Here is a 15,625-nt window from a genome sequence, read left to right as displayed (position 1 = left end):
GTTTTGAACTCAGGCTCTGGAATCAACCCTGGGTTGAAATCCTACCTCCACCATTTAGTTCTGGCTTTACTTATCCCCTATCAGTGCTCTCATCTGTAAGATGAAGATAGTAATAATATGTCATGGAGTTTGTGGGGCAGGGATTAAATGAGATAATATATGTCATGGGAGATATATCAAGGGCTCAGCACAATATTTGGCCCAAAGTAAGTACTCCATTAATGTGATCACTTATTAATACTATTACCAGATGATTAGAATCAGTGTTTCCCTTCACATAAGGCCTCTGTCAAGGTAAGCCAAGTATATGAAGCACACTAGAAACAAAAAAGTAATTCTAACTTAGCCAAATGGAGTCCAGGTTATCTTCCAAAAATATCTTCATCCATCGAAAACAGACTTTCATGCTTGCTACCTATCCTTCTCCTCTGCTTACTCCCACTCCCAAGCCACTATTACGGTGTTCAGGCAATATGAACAGTCTCTGCTGGCCTGATCTCTATGTGTGCATTCTGAATCAGCTGCTATAGCTCTTGCAAGGTTACCTCATGTCCTAGGTGACAAATGTAACCCACCTTCAGGCCAGCCTGGCCCAGTACACCCTCACCTCTGTACCATGAGCTCATGAGTTTATGAGCCATGAGCTTATGTGCTCACTCCATCCCAGCACAATTTATTTCTTTCCAGGTTTCAGTTTGTGCTTTCACTCCTTCATTAGCTCCCTGTTTCATTTAGCTCCAAGCCTAAATTTCATGTAACCTTCCAAACTCTTCTTTACTTCTTTAGTCTCAGTTTCCATTTCTGCCCTCCACCCAGTCTCTAGCTATGTTGAACTGCTGAAAGATCTCAAAACTGCCCCTATTCATCTTCATCTCCAGATCTTCAGGGGTTCTCTTATTTTTCTTATATACTCTTTCTCCCAGAACCTCTCCCTTCAGACTCCCCACAGCTAATTATCATTTAGTCTTAAGGTTCTCAGCTGATATGGAAGCCTTTCCTGACTCAGGAAAATTTGGATAGGGGCTGTTCATGTTTCTATGGCATTTCAGTCCTTACCTTATCAGAATTTTTGTCAAATAATCATTGCAATGATATTGCAATGAAAGTCCTTAGAAAATACTTTCAAAGAGATTTATTTTATATACATCATAATACTTTATATAATCATCTGCAGTGTCCAGCTATAAGCTGTATTGATTGATTCTAAAAGTAATTTTTAATAAATTGCATCAATGTTAGAAATTGTCATTAACTAGCCCAACCACTGAAGGGACAGGGCCGTAATGAAACCCATCAACACTTATCTTCTCACCATACTGTTCTAGAGAATAAATAATAACAGGGGTAATACAGAGAGGTCCTTGAGGGTCTACTAAGCTTAGATTGAAGAAATATTTACTAGATTATTTATGCATCTTCAAAATTGTCCTTCCCATCCTTACAGGTGGAGAATGGAGTTGGGGAGGGACAGAATGTTGTGGGGACAAAAACAGCATAGAACCATTAGGAATAACTGGGAAGATTTAAATATCTAAATCATAACTGGCTGTGTGGAAGAGTTTGAGACACAAACCCTTTAAACACATTTTGCTTATGACTAAGAAAAACTATGAGGTTTTCCAACCCTGTATCTCTGTAGAGTCTGGGTGGGTGTGTGAAGATGAGATAGGCAATTCTCTTCATTTATTTATTTAAGAAGTTTAAGAAGTGTTTTTCTTTATAGCCTCAACTCTGATTTTTACCCACAGTTTTTATCCTGCCACACCACCTTATATATCACATTCCAGTAAGGTAAAATCTCAGATACCTCAGCTCTAATCACAAATACTTTTTTCTAGAACATCCATCTCACTTCATTTATGACATTATGCCCATTCTACTACATCCAGACTTTTGATCCTATTTTGGCTTCCATTTTTGGCTCCCATTATGAATCCTGAAACTTGATTTTTCCTAAGTTTTCCCCTTGATGTTCTTTTACAACTTTAGTTCCTTATGCTCAATGTTTCATTAAATCCACTAGTAGATTTAAATTCCTCTTAAAGAGTAGGTGTTCTTATCACTCTTTTACTAGAAATATATATTTCATATACATCAAGAATCAACTTAAATAATAGTCACCCTAGAATTAATTATCCATAATGGGTTACGGGCCATCTGAGCCCTCAGTGACACAATGGGCTGGTATTTCCTGAAGTGGAGAACGTGTGTCACGTGTGGGCATGCTGCTGGAGATGAACAGATGCAGGCAGTATACTGGCCTGACACTGAATACCAGTAGTCCACACAGTGAGTGGGACACTTATTCTCTGGTTTGTTTTCTTTCAATCCTTCTGATCACAGTGAGAATAAGAAGTCCTATTGCTAATCTTGAACACTGTTCCTATAATTTGCAATACCTCTAACAAATGAACTTAACAGTTTTCATTTGTTACTTTAACAGTTATGTTTGTATGGTTTATCACATTTGTTTCCGATTTATAGTAGTGATATATTATAGTTTCCCTTGCAAGTAAACTACATTTAAAAGGTAAGCCCGTATAAGAAAAAATATTATTTAAGTAATAGTACAAGTAGAGTGTGGCCATAATTCTAAAATGACAGCAGTTGCTGAGTTTGGTAAAAAAAAAAAAAAAATGAGCCAAAGTTGTAGATCAAAATATTTAAGCATCAGGAACAGTCTGTATATTTTCTGACCATCAGAATACCAGGTTTTCTTTAAACTGCAATCAAAACATTTTTCATTAATTCTCTAAGCATTTCTTAAGAGAATTTTTAAAAATAAAATCTCCATATTTTCATTCCTGGCCCTTTCTTCCACAAAACCATGAAACAATTGTTCCACAGACTACAGGGCTCACGGGTCAACCAAAAAAAAAAAAGAAAAAGGATCCTTTAGCACCATCATTACCAAAGGAATAAGCCGAACCTTGAGAAAACAAGCTGGTGTTCAAGAAAATAATTTTCATTGCCAGCACCTAACTACTGGCTTCTTTCTTAAGAAGAGGATGAGGCCCACAGGCTAATAAAAGGCCCTATAGAATCACATAAAAGTTCCACATGTGTTACTCCCTAAGTGGCCTCTAAGGGGGTGAGGCCTGAAGAGGGCAGGGGAACAAGGCTAAGAGCAAGACAAAAAGAAAAATCTAGAGAAGCAGCTCATCTTACACACACATACACAAAACCTAATTAACATGACAGGTTCCTGTGTGCAGAGGAGCTTGTTATCAGTGAAAAACAACAACAACAATAATAATCGTAATAATAATAATAAGATGAGCCCCAGCAGTCGGGGTTTCTGCAATTACAGTGTGAATTGCATGAGAGGATTATATGAAGTGCTCTTGGCTTAGAGGGGAAAGTAAGAAGCTTCAGCTTGCAAGGCGCAAGCAGCTGCTTGGGGCCGTGCACCTGCCGGTTCCAAGGCTGTTTTCACCTCGAGAGGAAAACAGGCCCCTTCTCTTTTCTTTTCGCAGGCCCCAATCCAAAAACCACCTCTAAGAAAGGGGTTGAAATGGGGAGGAAAAATGGAGAGAAAAGAAAGGAGGAAGAAAATAAAACTAAAAAAGTTCGTCCACAGCGGCAAGAGAGGCTCCCCCATTTAGTGAGAAAATCGCGGAACTGGAAAGCAGAGGGAAAGGTAGGGGTGGGAGCGAGGAGGGCCACAAGTGGGAGGGAATGACTTCATTTTAATGCAGCAACAGACAGCGCGCGATCCGATGTTGGCAAAGTTTCAAGGAAAATGGGGAGGGGGTGCGCGAGGGGGCGGGAGGAGAAGAAAGGACTCTTTTACTGTTTCAGGCGGCTAAGTCTTCCCGAAGAGCATAAGCTCAGCTCGACACTCTGGGAATAGCAATGAGGCACACACAACAATCAAAACACACTATAAATCTGTTTGATGATTCAAACACATCATGCATCTGCACCCACAAAATAGGACTTCAATTAAATAACCTTGCAGATTTGAACAGGAAAGAAGGGAGAGCGTGAGGATTTTTAATTAGTAACTCCCAAGACCAGCAGTTCTGCAAAAAGTAGGTGTTTGCACCACACTTTCTTCTAAACTGAGCTGTAAGCGTGTGTGCTGCTGGAGAGCACCGGACAGCTCCTCCCTAATTTTGGCTCAAAGCTGTGTTTTCTTTCCTTAGCAAGAAGACTGGAGGAACTGGCGTCAAGAAGGCCTTTGCCAAAGGAGTGAAAGGAGCCTACATGAGGCTTTTTCATACACATTTACACAGATACATGCATAGCCACAGAACCTTTTCCAGGACTTCAGGAAAACTCCATATGGTTTATTAAAACAAAACACACTAACAAAAAAAGTAATAGTTTTTCACTAATAGTAAAAACCACCAATAGAAAAAGAATAAAAACTCATGACTCACATCAGGTCATTGTATGAACTATAATTTCTGTTCCCCAGAATTTTTACTTACAGGATTTCTATTTCTATGATAGGGATAAATTACTCCCCTACCAAGCCTTACTTGGTTTTTTAGTATGTGATCTATCATATATGTTTTTATCCACACTATAGAATAACACAGTTAGCAGTGAATGATGTGCTTGAGTGCTCCAGAAAAGGCCTTTTTTTGTTATTAGAGAGACCCAGATTCACTTATTTCAGACTGACTTCCAAATAAGTTTGGCCTGGACTCTGCTTGTTTTAAGAAAATCAAAAGGAAATAATTCATACTGAAAACTGGGAAAGCATTTGTGAGGCTCTCTTTTTGGAATCTTAAAAATACTTTTCTCTTTTCTTGAAAATTTATTCTACCTGTTAACCTAAGCAGAGATTTGGAGGGATGGGAAGAAGTTTTTGAAAATTCCCAGACTATACTCCCCACTCCCACAAAGGGTCCAAATATATCAGTTATCTGACAAAATATAAATAAAATCTATTTGAAATACAAGCATTTTTCTCAGCATAAATCTCTGAGATTAATATGAAGGCTAGTAAAAGAAATCCAAATGTGCAAATTAATAAAACATGAAAATTAAATCATTCTTTAGGGTCTGAAAATGTAAATGAATCATAGAAAGGGACACTAGAGTCCAAGAGTAGGAACACGAAGCTAAAAATGTCTCACCACATTTATATTTTCAAAGAGTGATTTGATCAGTTGTGGGAGGTTGAACCATGGCAGCAGTTATACTGCTTAGAAAGCATCCAACTTTGGGTCAAAAACAGAGTTAGAAAGGAATGCAAGCCAAGGACACTGAGTATACCCATCAGTCCCAGTGAAAACAATGCCTCTTTTAAACTTCAGGTAAAATATGAATAAAGGATGGACAATTTTGTTCATCATGGAAGTGTGGATTACCTGTATGTAACCTGTAGAATCAGCAAAGGACAGAGACTCTACACACTACCCCCTGTCAGTTTCCCCTCGGTAAATGGGTAAAGCTTTGCCTCCCACTTAGAGTGAGGTGAGATTTGGGGTGAGTTCTTCCCTAGCAGAAATGAGGAAGTGACTGGGAGGCAAGAGTCTCAACCCCAACTCATTGTGGCCTTGAGGACATAATTTGCTCTCTGACCTCAGTCTTTTTATCTATGACACAAGAAAGCTGACTCATTAGTCTCAAAGATGTCATCTGATTCCAAACTCCTTTGATTTCATGGGTAGAACCAGACAAGACTGATAGTACATTTTGCACCAAGTAGTAATTAGTTAGGGTTAGTGATAGTTGCTCAGTCGTGTCTGACTCTTTACAACCCCACAGTGTAGCCTGGCAGGGTCCTCTGTCCATGGGATTCTCCAGGCAAGAATACTGGAGTGAGTGAAGTCACTCAGTCGTGTCCGACTCTTTGTGACCCCATGGACTGTGGCCCACCAGGCTCCTCTGTCCATGAGGTTCTCCAGGCAAGAATACTGGAGTGGGTTCCCATTTCCTTCTCCAGGGGATCTTCCCGACCCAGGGATCGAACCTAGGTCTCCTGCATTGCAGGCAGATTCTTTTCCAGCTGAACTCCAGGGAAGTCCTAAGTAGTAGACAAGGAGGTTTATGTTCCCCTTCCACTGCCAAGATTAAAATTCCCAAAGAGGTGAATCCGCAAAACTCACAACTTTGATGGAAGCTTTTCAGTTAGGCTGAGAAACCTCAAAGGAGTCTAAAAGAATAAAAGGAAATTGCTTGTTATGAAGTTCCTGGAAGTTCTGAACATTCACCCATCTTTAAAGCCCCAGTATCTTCAAGGTGGATCATGTTAGTCTGTGGTCTGAATCACAGTGGAAAATGAGTGAGAGCCAAGTTTCTGGACTGTTCATAATCCCCTCCTCCAGACTCAAACTCACACCCAACAGTGAGACACTGCTCTTATCAGGTGCTAGGAGGCAAAACAATTAGAAAGCTACAGTGTTACCTTACCTCTCACCAAGCCAGATTCCATCTATCTCTCAAGCTTCTGTTTTCCTTCATGAAGATTTTGCAGATCGTCTCACATTAGTCTTTCTCCTTTACGAACTGGTACCATAAACAGTATAGGGTTCATCTGACATTAATTAAGCCTTGTGGCATCTCATATTTTTATTTTAACTTTTAAAGCAGCACATCCTCAAAGATGATATTACTTCAGTGTTCCTCATGTTGATTTTGTGGTCAGAATCTGGTAGATGCTGGATAAAACAAAGCAAATTTTAAAGCAAAATGTCTCAGGGCAATTAATTAATCAACCAATGTGCACCGTGACACTCCAATTGACAGCTGTCTATACAACATCACTTTGTCTTCCCAACCTTACTTTTAAAAAAGCCTTTATCAGAACCTTTCTATACTTTTGGTAGGAAAGTAAATTGGTGCAACCACTATGGGAAATAGTATGGAGGTTTCCTAAAAACTAAAAATAGAACTGCCATATAATTCAGTGATTTCACTCCTGGGCATGTATTTGAAAAAGACGAATACCCTAATTCAAAAAGATTCATGAGCCACAATGCTTATGTTAGCACTACTTACAATAGCCAAGATATGGAAGCAACCTAGGTGACCATCAACAAGTGAATGGATAAAGGAGATGCAGTATTTTATATATATATACACACACACACTATTAGCCATAAAAAAGAATGAAATATTGCTATTTGTAGCAACATAGATGGACCTACAGATTATCATACTAAGTAAAGTAAGTCAGAGAAAGATAAATATCATGTGGCATCATTTATATGTGAAATCCAAACAAATAATATAAATGAACTCATTTGCAAAGCAGAAACAGACTTCCAGACAAAGAAAACAAATTTATGGTTACCAAAAGGGAAGTTGGGGGTGAAAAATTAGGAGTATGGGATTAACAGAAACTAAAGATACTAAAATAATCAACATGGATTTACTGTATAGCAGAGGAAACTAGAGTCAATATCTTGTAATAACCTATAATGAAGAAGAATCTGAAAAAGCATTTATATATATATATATATATATAAACGGAATCACTTTACTGTATACCTGAAACTAACACAATATTGTACATCAACTATACTTGAAATTTTTATTAGAAATATTTTCTAGTCTGTATAACAAGATTTCATGAGAAGTTCACTTATTCATTTCATCATTAATGCCACAAATATTTACTGAGAATTCAAGTGGGCCTTAGGAAAAACTGTTGCCAAAAAAGCTAGTGGAGGTGATGGAATTCCAGCAGAGTTATTTAAAATCCTAAAAGATGATGCTGTTAAAGTGCTGGTCTCAGTATGTCAGCAAATTTGGAAAACCCAGCAGTGGCCACAAGACTGGAAAAGGTCAATCTTCATCCCAGTTCTCAAGAACAGCAGTACAAATGAATGTTCAAACTACCAGACAATTGCAGTCTTTTCCCATGTTAGTAAGTGTGCACATAAGTCTAAAGGTTATGCTCAAAATCGTTCAAGCTAGGCTTCAGCAGTATTTGAGTCAAGAATTTCCAGATGTACAGGCTGGATTTAGAAAAGGCATAGGAAACAGAGATCAAATTGCCAACATTCACTGAATCATAGAGAAAGCAGAGGAATTCCAGAAAAACATCCACTTCTGTTTCATTGACTACACTAAAGCCTTTGACTGGGTGAATCATAACAAACTGTGGAAAACTCTTGAAGAGATGGGAATACCAGACCCCCTTACCTGTCTCTTGAAAAACCTGCATGCAGGTCAAGAAGCAACAATTAGAACCTTATATGAAACAACTGACTGAGAAAGGAGTTCAAAATTGAGAAAGGAGTACCCCAAAGCTGTATATTGTCACCTTGTTCATTTAATTTATATGCAGAGCATGCGTGCATGCTGACTCACTTCAGTCATGTCCAACTCTTTGAGACCCTATGGTCTGTAGCCCGCCAGTCTCCTCTGTCAGTGGGTTTCTCCAGGCAAGAGTACTGGAGTGGATTGCCATGCCCTCCTCCAGGGTATCTTTCCGACCCAGGGATTGAACCGCTGTCTCCTGAGTCTCCTGCATTGCAGATGGATTCTATACCCACTGAGCCACCTGGGAAGCCCTATATGCAGAGTATATGATGCAAAATGCCAGGCTGAATGAGGACAAGCTAGATTCTTGGGAGAAATATCAATAACCTCAGATATGCAGATGATACCACTCTAATGGCAGAAAGTGAAAAAGAACAAAGAGCCTCTTGAGGATGAAAGGGAACAGTGAAAAAGCTGGCTTAAAACTCAATATTAAAAAAAACTAAGATTATGCTATCTAGCCTCATCACTTCATGGCAAACAGAAGGGGAAAAGTTGGAAGTAGTGACAGATTTCAACTTCTTGGACTCTAAAATCACTGCAGATGTTGACTGCAGCCATGGAATTAGAAGAGGATTGCTTCTTAGAAGGAAAGCTTCGATAAACCTAGAAGGCATATTAATGCAAAGACATCACTTTGCTGACAAAGGTCCAATAGTCAAGGCTATAGTCTTTCCACTAGTCATGTACAGACGTGAGAGTTGGAGTGTAAAGAAGGGGAACACCAAAGAATTAATGTTTTCAAACTGTGGTGCTGGAAAAGACTCTTGAGAATCCCTTGGACAGCAAGGAGATCAATCCAGTCAGTCCTAAAAGAAATCCACCCTGAATATTCATTAGAAGGACTAATGCTGATGCTGAAGCTCCAATACTTTGGCCGCCTAATATGAAGAACTGACTCACTGGAAAAAACCCTGATGCTGGGAAAGATTGAGGGCAGGAGGAGAAGGGGACGACAGAGGATGAGATGGTTGGATGGCATCACCAACTCATTGGACATGGGTTTAGGCAAACTCCGAGAGATGGTGAGGGGCAGGGAGGCCTGGCGTGCTGCAGTCTATGGGGTCACAAAGAATTGGACACAGCTTGGCAACCAAACAACAACCCACTGGGTTGGAGAAGAATGGTTAGGAAGTTAGAACCCTTTCTCCATGGGGTGACATCAGAAGTGAGGATGGGAGAGTGCTATCAAATTATTGACATATGTATAATGATTCACAATTTATAGTTTTTCTCACTTATTATATATATATAACATTATATATATTTTTCATATACATTTTTATGCCCCCTTGAGAACTGCCACATAGTAGATATCTTGTATTTATTTCTGCTTTAATTTGCATCTTCTGAGAAAATACATTTTCTTTAGAGTTTTCCTGTACATTTTTCCTGTAAAATACTTCTAAACTCAGATGATAGTGAAAGGCAAATTAAGTTTGGGCCTCCTCCATAAGTCTTTTTTACATATAAACTTTAGGGTAAAACTGATTAAGTAATATCTATGAAATTCTCAAATTGAGAACAGGTAATCTTTTCCAGATTAGTGAGATTTAAACTTTGGAAGACCTGTGATCAGTACAAATCACATGAAGGAACTTTTTGTTTGTGGCTGGTAAAGATTCGGGCTTCCTAGTTGGCACAGCTGGTAAAGAATACTCCTGCCAATACAGGAGACCAAAGAAGCATGGGTTCAGCCCCTGGGTTGGGAAGATCCCCTGGAGGAGAAAATGGCAACCCACTCCAGTATTCTTGCTTATAGAATTCCATAGGCAGAGGAGCTTAGCTGGCTGTAGTCCAGGGGGTTGCAAAGAGTCAGACATAACTGAGCACACATATATACACACATATAAAAGATTTGAATTGGGATTCCATGGTAGAATAACTATGGAGAGACCTTGGGCCCTGGAAGGAAGCCAGCTTGACGAAGACCAGTAGTTTTGCCGGATGAAGGCCCTTAAAGAGGCTGCCACAGGGTTGAAGGTTCACCTTGTTGGCTAGTGGGTAGTCCTAATCTTTCAACCTACATGATAAGACAATTTACCACTTATTTTGAACATAGACCATCCAAATCCATTTGATAAAAACCTGTGGTTTATTGGGATTCTAACATATTTGAACCATTATCAGTTCCCACTCATATGTAACTATGGTGGGTCACCTACATGGGACACACCTCTGATCACTTGAAACAGAAATAAAATAGCCTACATTCTCCCTTTCTAGTATAATTTATGAGGAAGAATATAAGGTAGGTCTTTCCTGTCCCTACCAGCATAGGAAAGAAGGATCCTTCTTTCACTCCCACTCTTTCCTATCTAGCTGTGTAGAGAAATTTTCTTTGGATTTAAAAAATCAAGCATAGGAAACCTGGTGGCAGGAGTTGGTAGGAGGATGGGATGGTGGAAAACAGGGCAGAGTGTGGGAAACAAAGCTGCTATGCATGTGACCGACTCTGGTAGTCATTCTCTAATGAAAACAGCGCTAAACTATAGTCAGACAGCCCAAGTCCTGGCCCAGCTCTACCCCTTACTAACTGTGTGATATTTTCCCTGTCTCCAAATGGAATAATAATGTCCTTCCAGTGTCATCCCAAGGGTGCTTAAGAGGCTCAAGTAAATTGATACAGAGGAAAGCACTGTGAAAAGCCTAAAACACCGAGAGCAGTGTCCACGGCCCCTCTTCACTGTGTATGCTGTTTAGTCAAGAGCTTGGGCCCAGAGTCAGAGTTAGAATCCTACATCTCCCTCAGAGCAACTGTATGACCCTGGGCAAGATCCACTCTCTGAGCCTCATGTTCTTCATCTATAAAGTAGACAGTACTAACCCTCAAAGGATTGTGAGGATTTAATGAGATCATACATGTCGCACCCTGACAGTGTCTAGAATAGAAGTCTCTTCAGGAAACACAGGCTCATATCATTAGTAAAGAGCCACTGCCTTGTGGATCACCTTATTGCTACAGTGTGGGAGAATGAGACTCATCAAGTGTTACTTGGCACCCCCATTAGATATAAAATTCATGTCACTTCCTCATTAGAGCCTTTCCTCACTTCCCCACCTCTGTCCAAGTTCGTTAGTCTCTCTCCCACATCACCTATTTCAAATATTCTGTTTTGCCTTCTAGGCACCATTTTGTAATTTCTTTTCTTGCATGTGTCCTCTGTTAGTGGAGGAAGAAATAAAAACCCACTCCAGTATTCTTGACTGGGAAATCTCATGGAGGAGGAACCTGGCGGGCCACAGTCCACAGGGCCGCAGAGTCAGACATGACAGAGTGACTGAGCACAATGTACATCCCTTGTTAGATTACAAGAAACTTGATGGCAGGACTCTGCCTTATTCATTTCAGCATCCCCTGTGCCTAAGATAGTGCCTACCTCATATACAGTAGGCACTAAATAAGTGCTTATTGTTTCAGAAATGAATATATAAAGTTCTGCTGCAAGTCAACTTTCAAGTGATGGAGACATAAACACAGAGCAGACACGATACAGGGTAAGGACAGCAACATACAGGGGGGCCTAGGATAGCCTTAACTCTTGCATTCTCCCGCATTCACGCTATTGTATTAACTTACCAGATCTGGTACTTTTGCTAGTCAGTCCAAGCAAATATTCATAACTCAATTGTTTTACTGAGCTTGTGAGGTTAATAAAAATGAAATGAGAGAGTTTGGGAAGTAAATTTTTAAAATTCAGGTAACTCCGCCTTTCTCCAATTTTTGCATCTTTAATATAATGTCACAAAATCCTGAACTCCAGACCAATAAGAACAAACATAAAGTCTCAGAATCAGGAGATTAAAGCAGGGACTAGGACTAGCTGAAGTTGATGGCTTCCCACCAACAAATAGTATGATTTCCGGACAGAACTGCAAGACCCTCAAAGATTTTGACCCATAAATCTTTCCCTCCTTCCAAACTAGCTTGAAATTCTTGCCATTGTAAGTTTATGCACACAGTGGTAGGTGTCAGGGTGGGCTGGATATCTTCAGAACCCTTGCAAAAAATGCCTGTCATCTTTCACTCACCTTTTCTCATTAGCATATTAGCATAATGCATGGAAATATGCCTTGCAAGTCATGAAAATTATCATTATAATTTTTTTATAATGGGACCATCTTTTTGGTCCCACAGAAAATAACTTGGCCTCAGGGAAGAGATATTGGAAAGGACTGGTAGATTTTATTCATGGGCATCCAAATGCTGTGATATTAGAACCAGGTGCAGCCTAGAGAAGGTAAACCAGGGAGAGGTGACTTAATTAGAGTCTGGGCACTGGGCAGCTGAGGAGGAATAGTAATAATGGAAATCAAGGTCAGCATTCAATCCTGGTGTCCTGGACTCTACTGTTTGTTGTTGTTTTTAAGTAAGGCTTAGTGAGTACTGAGAATGTCCTAGCACAGGTCTTGGTATACAGTGGTGTGAATGCAGATAAAGTACCTCTCCTTACGATGCGCACAATCTAATGTGAGAGATAAACATTAAACAAGCAAGCATACTGACACTTCATTTTAAAACATGCTAAGAGTTAAAAGGGAAAAGAGCAGTAGATTGTGAGAGAATGATGTGGTCTACCTTTTAGATTGAATGCGAAAGTAAATTTACCCTGAAACTAATGAAGTTTAAGCTTGAAACCTCCTGTTTACATGGGCTCCCCCCAAAGCTTTGGAAACAGAGGGAAGCCTACAGTGGCTTCATATAGCTATATGTTTTTGTAAATTTTGCAAATATGAGATACTTTAACTGCAATTAGTTAAGACTTCTGTCTCTTCCCATTCTGTCATATTTCCCCTTACGTTGTATGAAAATGGGCATTTGGGGAATCTAGTTAGGGGAAAATTGAGATGGGAATACATCTCAATTGGGTTTGATGAGACATATTACAGAGTGTAGGCATCCCAATATAAGAAAGGTTTCCAGCAACAGTCCTCCCAGCCTTTTTACCAATTCATACAACAGGATGACACAAGGATGCAGGGCTGAGGGTGTTCACTGATATGACCTTGTCTCCACAACCTGGCGTCAGACCTAGATGGGTGGTGACAGAGAAACCGATCTGAACTGCAGGGGACAAGGTAGACCTTTTTCCCTGTGTGAAAATACTACTGCTAGACATTCGCATGGGCTTCGCCGGGGGCTCAGCAGTAAAGAATCCGACTGCGATGCAGGAGACCACCTGTAATGTAGGGAACGTGGGTTCAGTCCCTGGGTTGGGAATATTCCCTGGAGAAGGAAATGGCCACCTGCTCCAGTATTCTTGCCTGGGAAATTCCATTGACAGGGAGCCTGGCAGGCCACAGTCCATGGACTCATAAAAATGTTGGGCACGATTTAGCAACTAAACCACCACCACCACCAAGCATCTGCATAGTATGACTAATAAAAATGTTATGAAGCTGAAATAAACTTTTCTAGGCTGTCAATAATAAAAGGCAAATTTGGATTACTAAAGGGGAAAACAATCTTTCTATTCTCACCATGTAATATATTATAATATCATTGTCATATGAAAGGACAATCAAAAGACATGTAGCCATGTCAATTAAATCTCAGTTTAAAAAAAAAAGATATGTAACCAAAGAATACAGGGAAAAAACAATTAATGCATTATTTATGATACTACTTACATTTTAAAATTTATCATATTTTGTGATTTTTTTCTTATCAAATTAGGCATTCAGTTTTGAGTATAAATTTATATTCATTATTTTTTTCCTTAAGGAAAATCCCCAAATGACATAAGTTTCAGGCCCTACAAAATCTGCTCCTGGTCACAGCTTCTTAGTGGAGATGACATTTCGGCTAAAACCCAAGGAAAGCAAATAAAATAATCCACAAGAAAAGAAAATCCAGGGCCATGGAAAGAGTAATGTAGAAAGCCCTGGAGGTAGGATGAGCTTAGAGAGTTCACATGTCAGACCACAAATCTTATTTATTTCCGACAACACTTGTTTTATTATAAAAATAATATGAGTTCATTAAATTTGAAAAACTCAGAGAAACACAAAGAAGAAAATAAGCACCATATGCATGACAATCTTTTTACTGGAAAAAAAAATCACTCCAGTTACATCACAGAATTCTGAAGCAGATAGGATGTCTCTAGAATGATCTGGAACCTGACAGAGTTTTAGAGCATTATGCAAATATAAAAAATCTAGTCATTCTCATCATCATCATCATTATCAATGACAAGTCAGGGAAATAAATTAAAAATACCCTCTCTTAAATTTTTTGCCAAGGTTCTCTGGCTATGGAAATAAACATAGCAACTTTGTGGCCATGGGGCTTCCCTGGTGACTCAGTGGTAAAGAACCTGCTTGCCAGTGCAGGAGATGTGAGTTTGATCCCTGGCTGAGGGAGATCCCCTGGAGAAGAAAATGACAGCCCGCTCAGTATTCCTCTCTGGGAAATCCCATGGACAGAGAAGCTTGGTGGGCTACAGTCCATGGGGTCACAAAAGAGTTGGGCATGACTTAGCAACTAAACAACTCTGTAGCAGTAAAGGCTGAGATGAAGAGGGGTCCTTTGGGATTTCTAATTAAGTGAATACTCATTGGTCTGCTGTCCAGCACCCTCCCTTATTCTAGAAACAGCCCCTCTACTTTTAGGGAACTAACCCTACCACTGCTTCAATCATATGACTCTGATAGAAAGTGATGGTCACTGTTTCTCCTCCCAACTCCCAACCTCAATTAATGAATTTGGGAATGAGCACAAATTTGGGCCAATCTGAATTTGAACCCATGTTCTAGCTGGAGTTGAATTGGCCCTCTCTGTGACAGTAAAGATGAGAGATGTGGGCCTGGAGCAACAGTAGGCTATGTTTCAAGGCAAACAGAAATTAGTCTAAGAAAAAGCTAAGGATCTGAGAGAGGAGCAGAGGAGGATGAAAAATATTCTGGTGACTGTACCCAAAGAATTTCTATTTCAAAGCATGTCTGAGACCAAGCTGCCCTCACCTGCTAATTGGGTAGGCAAAGCGGTAAATCTCCATTTTGCTCAAGTTAAAGTTGTGTGCCTTCCATTTGGAACCAAATTATCCCCATAGGCTAAAAGTGAATGTCCTGTGGATCATTATCATTATAAGGCACTAGGCTGGATTTAGGAGTACTAATAAGTAGAAAGGAACAATAATTAACATATACTGCGTGCCCAGTGCATTTCAGGGACTATGTGCAAATTACTTAATTTCATCCTTACAGCAACTCTAGTAAATAGGTATTGCTTTTATGAAATTGAGTTTTAGTGTGGTTGGCAACTTGTCCACATTCTCACAAGAAGTAACAGAGGCAAAGTTTGAATTTAGACCTGATTGCATATCCCATATATTCATCAGCACATGTTGCCCATTATGGGATCTTATAATGTAATATAGAAGAGAGATATTTATAG

Source organism: Budorcas taxicolor, chromosome 1 (assembly GCF_023091745.1).
Source record: "Budorcas taxicolor isolate Tak-1 chromosome 1, Takin1.1, whole genome shotgun sequence".
Lineage (NCBI taxonomy): Eukaryota > Metazoa > Chordata > Mammalia > Artiodactyla > Bovidae > Budorcas > Budorcas taxicolor.
Note: the sequence above shows the minus strand (reverse complement) of the source record.